Below are 12191 nucleotides of genomic sequence, written 5' to 3' on the forward strand. Positions count from 1 at the left end.
CTCCCTCTGCCGTTAGGGACCCGGAAATGTACGAACTAATCAGTTCGGTTTAGGCAGCTTTCCGTCTCGCTGGCACTCACGAATATTCTAAAGATCACCCTTCTTAAATGTATCTGTATGTGCAGATGGAGAGGAGTCAGTCCCAGAAGGACCTCCAAGGATGCCATCGGGCAAGCTCTCATTGCCTCATTGATACACAAGTCAATATTTGAAGTTTATGTAACTCCCTCGCTATTATGCTGAATTCTGTTCTGTCTGCACTGATTTCCGCGTCATAGGTAATCATTGGCCTGACTATTGCAATGTATTGCAGCATTTTCCTGACTCATCCCCACTTTTTCTCTGCTACAAACTTGCAAATCACACCTCTTGCGGTTTTCTGACATTTGTTTTCAGGATGTAACTTCAAAAGTAAATTTTGGTACAATGTGATTCCCAAATATTTGACCTCTGTTACCTGTTTCACCTCCATACCGTATAATCTAATGGCTCTCAGGTGCGATTCCTTGTCAATAGTACTATGTTAGCCTTACGTGGATTTCTGTGCAGCCTCGTCTTTCTGCTCCAGTTACTAATGATTCTCAGTCCTGTTTGGATTCTGTCACATATGATGTTCTCATATTGCCCCTACAATCTCGTTTCAGTGCTTGTTAGCTCTCCTACTTGGCTACGCCGTGCAGTAGAATCCCGAGAAATGAGTTCTGAGAACCAGATGCATCCTGCCCCCCTCATTCTCGGTAAATGTCCCATCTCCCTTCCTCAGACAGAGAGAAGATATTGCCTTGTCTTTGGCTATAGCACTAAATAGCCTGGATGTTTCCGCGGTTTGTTCTATTCCTTCACAGAATTCCCTGAAGCTCCTTCGGTTTGCTCCCCTGATCATGTTGCTATGCCCCGTTAGTACCCTTTGCTTCCGCAACTCCTTTCTCATTCTGACTAGGTTCCTGTTCCATCAGAGTACGTCCCTTGATGATTTGACTGTCTTAGCTGAACAGATGGCATTATATGCGTCAATGACGATATTTTTGAGGACCTCTACCAGTTTTTCTAGTTCTTTTTTGCTCCCAATGTCACCCAGGTGTCTTGTGTACGAGTCCAGTTAGTTCTCCTTGGATTCCTCATTATCCTATTTGCTTCTAAGTTGCCCTCAGAACCGAATCTGAATATTCTGTGATTCGACATAAAAAGCTCACCCGCCACCCTCCAATTCCTGACCAAGCCGCTCATCAGAGTGTTCCCTAGAGCTATGTCGAGTATACCTTGCCTGGTACTGGTCACGAATGTTGACGTGCTCCCCAAATTATGTATTTTTAACTTGTTACTGAGGATATATTCCAGAAAGTACTCACCTCTTCGATAAATGTCGCTGCTTCCCCAGACCTCATGGTGGGCGTCGGTATCGCAGCCTAGAAGAAGGGGTAGCGCCCTCCTCTTGCAGACCTTCACAAGCCGTCTTTTGAGAAGTTTCCTGATGTCGCAACTACTTCTCGAGTTCTTTCCCCAGCTTCTAGTGCGACTTGGACAGCCACAGCGTCTCGAGTTGTAAACTCTGAAAGACATATGAATTTTAAGTTTCTTTTGAGAATGATGTAAACTCTTGTTTTTAACAAGAGGAACCCTAAATTACCTGCATACTATCTCCTTAACGATCGCGAATCTGCCCCGGTACACTCAGGGTTTTTGAACTAGCACTTTTCCAATATTATCTTTGGAACTTGCCTGTGCAATTATTGCAGATGCAGCTTTTGCATGGTGGAAGTTTACCGGTGCTATTTTAGTGTTGGCCATCGACTACGTTAGTGCTTGGAGCCCGTCTCCAATATCCTCCGATATGCCACTTCCTTGCGTTTCGCCGTCCAACTTGACTTCTAGAAGACCTAGATCATGATCGTCCAGCTTCTCCTCTTCTCTGAGCAGCAGGTCCACTTTCCCACTCGGTTCTGCGCGACTCCTTCAAGGACGTCGGTAGGCTTTGCAATTCATGAGATAGTTATGCTGATTAATTGCTTCCAAAGATCGATCGTCTACTCGATCGTGAAGAGTTTACCTTTGCTTTCCTTCTTGTTTTTAAAAAAACTCTCCATAACCGTAGTAGCTGTAGTTTTGAGATGGTAAACTTTCACCTTGTGCGCTCGTGGGTATCATCTGCTACACACGTCGACAGTTCTATTCCCTCCCATCCTGGCGGTTAAGGACTATTGCCCAATGCCAGTCCGTCGTGTCCTCTGTTACGCAATCTACCAGTATAAGACCTGGTCGAAAGCCTATGTCGATAAACACGAGTCCCTTATTCCATCCCTCATACATCTCTCCTCCTCATCGCTCCTCACTGGGGAGTATGTGCTCCGGAACTAGTTTCGGCATTATGCCCAGTCGAATGATGTTCACCGCATTAGCATAGCTAACGGCGGGTCTCCTGACTCCACACTTCACCCCTGTCAGAGCCTTCCCTTTTTTGGGCTAGGTTTCTTGGGAGCATTTCCCTCTTTCGAGCCTTATTTTCATTGTTACCTGCTTTCTTGGCCCTGGTGCTGAAGGTTTAGTTTAGCCTAAGCCTTCTTAAGACGTGTTCTGGTTTCAGGCCTTCTATCACATAATGCGGATACCATTTAGCACCTGCGCAATTGCGGCCGGCCCCTTCTTGACGTCTGATATGGTGACCACAGACGTACCCTTGCTCGTCCGTGTTTTTTAAGCGGGGACCTTGGTTGGTTGTCAAAGCTGGATACCGGAAAAAATAATCCCATTATGTTTTCGGTTCAACCAGAGCCATACAACCAATCTGCCTCTTCATTCGCATTCCCACTACTCATTCAGTGTATGGCACTCTTCAAGACAAGTATCTACCTCTATGGAGTCCTGGAGGGCAATAGGAACCTCTCCCGCGAATACCCTAACAGTTGGTTCTGGGATAGAATGGTAGACAGACACTCGGAAAGCTATTCTCTCTATACTTATCAAGACATCTCATCGATCCAATATGGCAAAAGTGCCTTAAATTTTTCAGCATAACCAACAAGTCACGGCCCTTTTGGTATGTCAAGTCTCAGAAGACTATCGTCTGGGGAGAAGCGGTCCAGAGATTCGGCCTTAGGTTGGATCTCTGTGCAACCCCCGGAATGGCCTACATTCTATTCTCGCCTCACAGAGCAAAGAGCGTTGTCTCAAATAATTCCTCAATATCCGGAAGAAATAGCCCAGCACAAGGAAAGAATTATCTAGTATGAGTAGCAAATTTATCCATTTGACGGAATTGATGGCATTTCTAACTTTCAGCATGCCACCGCATTAAGCGTGGATTTTCTGTGGAAACTGTGTTAGGAGTACGTCTGCAGCAACACGTACTACTTGGACTAGTCTAATCTTGATTCGTTTTTCGAGCACTTTTCTGGCTATCTCATCCATACAGAGGGGGGTCATCAGTTTCCAGCGACAAGGAAAATGTCCTCCCTAAAACAAGTGTTGAATATGCTAGCTGAACTTCTTCTTTTTCTTCAGCCTTTTTCCCGCTCACAAGCTGAATATGCTAGCTCTTCTTTTTCTTCAGCCTTTGTCCCGTTCACAAGCGGGGTCGGCTCGTCGTGATCGGCTTCGCCATTTGGCTCTATCGAATGCCTGATCTGGGTGCAATCTCGAGGCTTTCAAATCCCCATCCAGCGTATCAAGCCACCGCAATATGCTAGCTGATAGCTAATATATATCCACTGGAATATCACCGGGCCTGGTGTATCCTTATTTTGCCCAGCGTTAACGACCTATTCCAGCCCTCTCATGGTGAAAATTAAATAACCTTCACCAACCCAAACGGGTTTCGCAGGAAAACACATCTGTAAAATGCAGTCCATCTGTTCGGCATTGAGTAAACAAAGTTTCTGCAGGACCTCACTTCTTCAGGTGTCCAGTTTGTAATCCGTCTATAGTCCGTCCTGGCAGTAGCAAAATTTTCTCTGTCACATTATCTCCTTCTAGCTGATCTATCTGTACTCTGTGATTCTGACGCATGCTTCCCCCGGCTGTTTGAACACTGTCGCAAGCGAAGGACCTTATGACACTGTTTCCGTAGCTCCGTAATTTTCACCATCCTCCAACATTTAGAAGGCTTGGTACGGGTGGGTGCCCTCCGAGGCATAGAAGCATCATTGGGTGAATATACCACACTTTCAACTTCAGTCTCCCCTCCCACTGAGTTGAGGATCCGAACGCTGATCCCAAGTCAGTGGAGCCTGTTCCACAATCTTCCTTTAGTTTCTCAATGAGAGATAGCGTTGTTCATGATGACGCTAGCGATTCCGATGAGAAGGTTAAGTCAACATTATTTCCTTGGTAGCCCGGGCGCCGAAACCTCGGGGTGGATCCGGTGTTCAAAATTAGGACCCCGGTACTTGTCGCCAGTTCGGTAATCCGCCTCCGTTTTGGGTTTGTTGGAGGAGGGGGGTTGGAGTCACATTCAAGTGTTCTGACTTAAAAGTCCAAGTCCTGTTCTACAATCATAAGAATTGGTGGCGCAGGAGCAGTTAGTTAGTGCGTTCCAACTTGATAGGATGTCGTATAAATAAATAAGTCGATAACTATCATTGAAATGGCTCAGATTTTACCGTGTATGGGGAACTTTTAACTACAAGATGCTTGACAACATTACCCCCCTAATAATCATTGAAACGATTAAAAATACTTTGAAAAGACTCAAAGCAGACCATCTTACTTAATGGAGTTAAATAGTTTCAAATTATCTAATGTCTACAGACTTTACTGTCTGGAAAGTAATGAACATACACAAACTTCCCCCTCTCTGCAAATATTTTCCTGAACAACATGTTCAAGAGACAATTTTTCCCATCATCGAATTCCCACTATCTTTTTATTGAAACAAAGCCCAACATCAATTGGACATCTTGAACGACTGTTTACTTCGTCCTTAAACCAATTCACGAAATGTAAATAGAAAAGTGAGAGACAGGAATGTAGGAAGAAGTGGGGGTTGTAGACGACGTCAAAGCAGAGAATGGACACACAACCGAACTTGCATTAGGATGAACTTTAGGAGGTTCTTCTGGTAAATACATTGCGGAGAAGGGGTAATATCAATCTTAAGGGCAATCAAGAATCATCTTTAGAGCTAAGAATGCTAAGGCGGAAATTTTCCTGCTTGCTGTTCATGACAGATCCTTATTCCTTCCTGCCGAATAAGTGCCAATTATGTATACTTTCAACGCATTGAATCAGGACTTGAAATCTTCCAGTCCTTACGGCTGCGATTAAATTGTTTGTCATGGGCCATGCTGGCTGTCCATCCTACATTGGGAATGATTGATGTTTTCAGCATAAAACACAGACAGCATTAAATTTCTACTGCGTCAAAAGAACCAAATATAGCAAAAATTATTCTTAAAATATCATATGATTTGCAATTTGATCCTATTTTTCTCTCATCCTTCGCCATTCTGAAAATTCAACGTCGACATTCGACGAATTGAATTCTATTTGTATCTGCAGACATCTCTCGCCATTGACTCCTTTATTTATTCCTACGAAATTCAAATCTGCTGAATGACTCCTTTCTTAAAAGCTCCCACTAATAAATAATTAGTTTCATCCACCTCTCAGATGAGCAGTAGTTGATTAAATCCTTTAAATGCTAGACTGGCAAATTCATCGAGTGTGATATTAATAGATAAAGATATTGATGGGTCATCTTTTGGGAAGGTAGATAAATATTTGTCGCATTGTTTCCCATGTCCTTGGATTGTCTTTTTGAAGGTTTTGTGTAAAACCCTTTTTTTGGAGTCGATGGAAGGTGGAAAGCTGGCTTCTACCAGGCGATTATATGGGACACTTACTCGCTAAATCCTTCCACTCTCTTCGCGGAGCTCCCATATGGTATTACGTTCGGGGGCTGAATCAGCATTTATCCTACACTACATGTGTTAACATTGGTGTTCCTCTCTCATTCATTTTTCGACTAAATTCCTCCTGGCTAAGCTTCCTATGCATGACTGCTATCACCTTTTAGACTTCCGTCCATATCGCCTTCGCCTTCAACTTGAAATGCCTGATATTTTCGGTTTTTAAGTGCTCCTCGGTTGTAGCTTCCAATGTAGCCCTTTGAGCTGCGAATCTGGGGCAACAAAATAAAATGTGTTCTATGACCTCTGCAATATTCGAGCCCTACAGCGATTCGTCATACCTAAATCGATGGAGACATGCTCAATAACCTCCGGATCCGCTCAAAAACTCTGTTAGATCGAAACCTACTTCGCCGTGGGGTCGCTCCATCTATTTCCGAATGTGTCATCTGATTCTGTGGGTCCAACGGCCTATTTTTGAGTCGTTGTCGTTGTCCTTCTCTTGACAGAAAATCAATTGGGATCATTCCTGCTATCACGCAGGCTGCTTTATCGGATATTATTCTGTAAGCACCACATGTTCGGAGTGCACTTATGAGACAAGCAGCTCCAACTGTTCTCTTATTTGTTGCATTTTCCAGTTCATCTGCCCATACTAAGAGGATCGAAGTGACCACCCCCGAAATAAGGAGTCGATGGCTCAACCTCAACTATTTGCAAAACGCTTAATGTCGGTAACCGGCGCTTAGCACGATCCGGCATTCTGGTTCGCGATGGTTGGGCGTAGTTTCGAGACCGCAGAAGTGACAAGTGAACCAACGAAATTTGGACATGTGTTCGGAGTGTTGGAGGCGAGGTGTCCGTAAAGGACATTATAATGTCACCGCCAGTCGACCTGTCGTTCACGAAGTTCAAAGAAGAGCTTAATAAGCCTCTCTGCTCATCCAAAGAATCCAAGCGAAGTGCAAACTATTGCCAGTCCAGAGGGATCAATGGCAGTAAAACTCGCGCAGCTCAGTTTTAGCTTTCAGGACGAGTATCGGTCCATTTGGCAAGAGATTAACTTTCTGCGCGGCCGTCCAAGAAAACACCGATCACCGACGAAGCCGTTCCAAACCTCGATCCCACTCGCGATCTTGCAGTAAGTCACCAACAGATACGTGCTGGTATCACCATGTTTATGGTTCAGGAAACGCGTGGGCCGAGAGATAAGCGTAGTGTCCAACTCGCCCAATCCGCCTCGTCAATTATTCGGTGCCAATAGGGGAACGACACGATGCTTTCTTATCGAAACAGGTGCCTAAATCTCCGTCATTCCACGCACGAGCATTTCTCTAGGATATAAAAAGTCCAAGTACGATCTTGCAGCTCTGTGATACATAAGTGTGGTACAGCTGAACTTTGCCTCGACCTCGAACTTCATCACAAATTTCTTTGGCGCTTCGTAGTAGCTGACGTTACGAAGCCAATCATTGGGGTAGGTTTCCACGCATATTGTGGCTTATTGGTGGATTTGAAGAACAACTAACTCCTCGATGGAGAGACCTTGGACCGTGGACCTTATCTTGGACGAATCGGGTTACCACCAGCTGTTAACCGAAATCCCCGAAATTACTCGCCCCGACGGCCGTGTTCCAGTGGTCAAACATACAACGAGACATCATTTCAAGACGACTCATGGATCACCCGTTGCGAGCAAAACTTGACACCTCGCACCCAATCGCTTCAACGCTGCACACAAGCAGTTCGACACGATGGTGCAACTAGGTATGATGCGTCTAGCAGCTGCCCTGCATATGGTCTCTAAGAACAATGCGAACTGGTGATCATGCGGGGATTATCAAGCGATTACGGTGGGCACTATTACCGATTACCATCCGGTACAACAGACACGTGACTTCACACAGACGGTCCCCATCAAGAAGATTACCTCCAAAATTGGCCACCAGTGACAGCATTTGGCCTATTCAGGGCACCGTCCACAACTTTCCGATTGCGCAATGTCACACAGGTATGCCAACATCTGGTCCACAAGATTACCCGGGGACTCGATTTTTGCTATACGTATATGGATGAAGAGGAATACATGAAGCACCTGCACATCCTGTTTCAACGCCACAAGGACTACGGGATCGTCATAAATATGGCAAAATGTGTTTTCGGCATGCCTGAAGTATTTCTTCTTCGCCATCTAGCCAACGCTGATGCTGTCCACCCAGCACGAGAAAGTTGAAGCCGTCAGCAGCTATCCAAAGCCGAATACGGCCAAGGAATTAAGTCAGGTTTTTGGAGTCATTAACTTTTACAGGAGCTGCATGCCTGAATGTGCTAAAACACAAAGGACAGGCTGAACTTCATTGGTCTTCTGAAGCTGAAGCGGCTTATCAGAAGGCAAAATATGACCTAGCGCAAGCCACCTTGCTGGCCTATACTCAGTGCCACTTGCGCTTCCCAGTAGCAAGTTAACCAAGTGTGAGAGCCATTAGTATTCTTTTCAAAGGAGTTAAGCCCTCTATAGACTCGCTACAGCGCCATCAACCAAGAACTGCTCGTGACCTATTTGACTATCAAGCAGTTAAGACACATGCTCAAGAGAAGCGACTTTATGATTTTCGCAGATCACAAGCTTCGCTTTCCATCAAAAACTCGACAGAACTTCACCACGCCAAGCTCAACAGCTGGACTTCGTCGCTCAGTTATCCACGGATATTCGACATGTCGCTGGAAAGGACATCGTGGTCGATGCGTTCTCCTGAACAAGAAATTGTCAAGATCACTTGACTATGCAGCAATAGCACGAATGTATCGAAATGGAAATGAGCTGAAGCAACTACTCGCTTCTCCATCTTCCCTCCAGCTGAACAGGATAAACACCCCACTACACTACAAGAGTGCGCAATAGACGCGCATATTACCAACGGTTTTTCTCGGCTTTCGAGGGTCATAGCGCGAGAATTTAAAAAATACCGCCGGTAAGTTTGTTTACGACTAACCTCTCTGACTTCCAAGCAAATTGCTTATGCCGTCAAATCCCAGCAACCCCCCAGAACCCGGTCCAGTTCATCGCTGAGCTCTTTCGATATTTCCAGCAGCTCAGACCAACGACCGAGGGACAAAATGATGAACACAAAACGTTCCTCTTCAAGGGCCTTTGTAAGACACGATGCCATTCCCACCGATGATACACGGCCTCAACAACAGCATCAGCCAGCTCTGCAGAACGACCAACAGTCGACGACACATCCGGGAAGATCTTTGGGACGTGCACGTTTTGCCGATCGTTATCAAGCCGCTTTCGTACAATATATTTCACGCTTTTTATCGTGACTTCATCATTGATGAGAGAGTATTGTGGTGACTAGCGCCAAATGTTGGAACAACACGATTCCGCATCACACTTCGAAGTTTCGGAACGCTCCCTTCTCCGATGCTTCTTTCACCGCCATCGCGGAACCTTCGACGCGTCCTTCGAGTGGAATACGTCCCACGCTTCCTTCCTTCTTCTTGGACCAACAGCCAACAAGGCCCACCCCGAATTTCGACGGACTGGTAGTGGAACCAACAATTCACCAAGCTCATGGACACGGTCACCGAGAACCACTAAGTCCTTTCCTATAGAATATAAGAAATATACAGATATTATACCAAAAGTGAAACGCATCATTTCAATTGCCTCTGTGTTAGTGGGGAAACAAATTTCATCCTTAAAAACTTAATAATCCGCAAGAGTGGGCCTAAGGTGGACCCTTGTGGGACTTCCTATGGATCTCATTCCTTCATCTGATTCGCAGCGCAGAAGTCTATCGATTAAGAAATCGGCAACGATAGGTACCAGGTACTTCGGTCCGCCTGAGTTGATTAGGGACTCAATTATTTTGCTGCATCTAGCGGAACTTAAGGCACACTTCACTTCGCTAGGCTGTAGACATCCCCTTTTGAAAATCCAACTGATTCTCAGGGAGACCGACTTCGCTTTTGGCAGCTGCAGAACAAAGCTTCACCCAAAGTTATTTTGACTTGACTCTTATATTTTCCTTCTTTAAGACATGAGGTGAATGCCTCCGCAAACATATTTGGAGCTATTTCGGCGGCCGCCTTGAAAGGCTTATTGGTGATGCTATCCAAACCACTTTATTTTAAAATACTTTTTCTGCAGTTTCAACGACTCTCCTCACTTACCAAGGGGATTTCAGCGGTGTCTATCTCGACAGCTAGAAGCTTAGCGATACTCACATTTGGTGGGAAAAGATTCGTTACTATCTCATTAAGCACAAGAAATTGGTCGAGAGTGTTTGCCTTTGGGGTCAGTGTCAGCTTCTTTACACAGTCGCTTAAAGTACTCACTCTTACATTCTATGATAGCCACATGTAATTTCTAAATTTCTTCCAAGCTTCTTTGTATTCCTTATCTAGCTGCGTCTTCCCGCCTTCAGGCAAGCCTCTCCGTTTCCAGCGTTCCATCAAAAGTTCGGAACTCGGATCTGGACTACAATAAACGTTACATGCTCGCCTCAATTGGATTGCAGAATGCAATTCCTTTGAAAATCTCCTCGTCAAACTTATTGACTACCCACCTACCCACCAGTCCCGGGACCAATACATTCTTGTACGATGTATAATTTCAGAAACGATGGTCTGGTGATCACTATGTGTATATTCTTCGCTGGCGTACCACTGGAGATCTTTAACTAAAATATCGGTTACAAATGTAACACCTATCACGGACTTCATATCTTTCCTTCAGAAAGTAAGTAAGTAATACACGTCTCCTTGTGTTCGTTTCTCGGCTGCCTCATTCATCACCCCATGCGTGGAAAGCACCAGCTATTATCCTAGAGCTATGGCCGCGTGCATCCATCGTTAGTCTCTCTACCAAAGATTGGATCTCCTCTCTCGTAAGGCTTGGTACCGCATAGCTACTGTAGATGGATATTACACCTATTTTTGCTCTCGTGAAAACCCTCTCGAGGATATTCGTGCTTCCTTTTATGGCTCGATTTCCCCAAGACCACATCACTAATTTCCGCTCTTATCCGCAACCGAAACTCTACTGTCAAGATCCTTGTACTACTCGCAGGCAATGGCGATGTCGTATTGGTTTTCCGATACCGTCTGAGGGAGCAAGTCCTGAGTCGCGTGGCAATGGTTGAGGTTTCCCTGTAAGAATCTTATTTGCGCATAGTGTCGATTGCCTTCCTAAACACCAGATATGTGCTGCTGCCTGTGATGTGGGTGCTGTCAATGTTACTTATTTGACAGCAGAACAGACTGTTGGGTCCTTCTCCGCAGTCTTTTTCAGTCTGGCCTTTTTTTGCATTTGAGTCACTGCTCGGAGATATCGATATCCGAACACCTGAAGCATCCTTTTATAGTTATCTGCATTTGGAGTCGGCAGGCGACCCATCCAATCCAGACTTTTTTTCACTGAGTATAATCATGTGGGCTGTTAAATTAAGGTAGATTAGTACTTTTCCTAGTTGGCTTCTGTTGTCACATCTAATCGAAAAGAGAGAGGGGAAATGCGGTGCTGAAAAGTGGTGATTTCTTGCAAGGTCCCATTCTCAGAACCTGCCTAATTGTAAATCTCAAAAAAATCAAAAAGCGGCCACTTTACGGCACCTGGGTTCCGAAATACCTTCCATACTGATATCCCAAAAAAGGTGGTAATAGCATATTACTATAATTTGTAATAATTGACTGCAAAACCCCCCTCAAGTCCATCCTAAATTCGTGAAATTGGTAGTAGTGAAGGCTACGATAAAAACACGATCCTAGAAAGTTTGGTAGAAATTGCACTATTACGAACAAAGTCATAATAAAATAAATTTGTCACCTCAGTGTAAATGCTAAGACTTTGCATGCCAACATCACCTTAAAGTGAGTATTCTGCTTTAATATATGCATATACATTACGTGCTATGTACAAATGGGACACTCAATCATTTTTATAAAAGAAATACACAAAACCGTTCATTGTTGAATGATTTTTATGGGATACGCACGTATGAATCTCTCTCCAAATCTCTGGTTTAATTACCAAACTTCTAGGTGAGTTTATGATGTATTATCAGGATTTCACGTGCCGAAATGATCCATAATCGCATTCAAGGATACGTAGAATATCCTTGTTGCCACATATGGGACCGGAGTATACAAGCATTTCATCATCATCAACGGCGCAACAACCGGTATCCGGTCTAGGCCCGCCTTAATAAGGAACTCCAGACATCCCGGTTTTGCATCGAGGTCCACCAATTCGATATCCTAAAAGCTGTCTGGCGTCCTGACCTACGCCATCGCTCCATCTTAGGCAGAGTCTGCTTCGTCTTCTTTTTCTACCATAGATAT

The sequence above is a fragment of the Hermetia illucens genome, chromosome 2 (genome assembly GCF_905115235.1).
Source record: "Hermetia illucens chromosome 2, iHerIll2.2.curated.20191125, whole genome shotgun sequence".
In the NCBI taxonomy this organism is placed as follows: domain Eukaryota; kingdom Metazoa; phylum Arthropoda; class Insecta; order Diptera; family Stratiomyidae; genus Hermetia; species Hermetia illucens.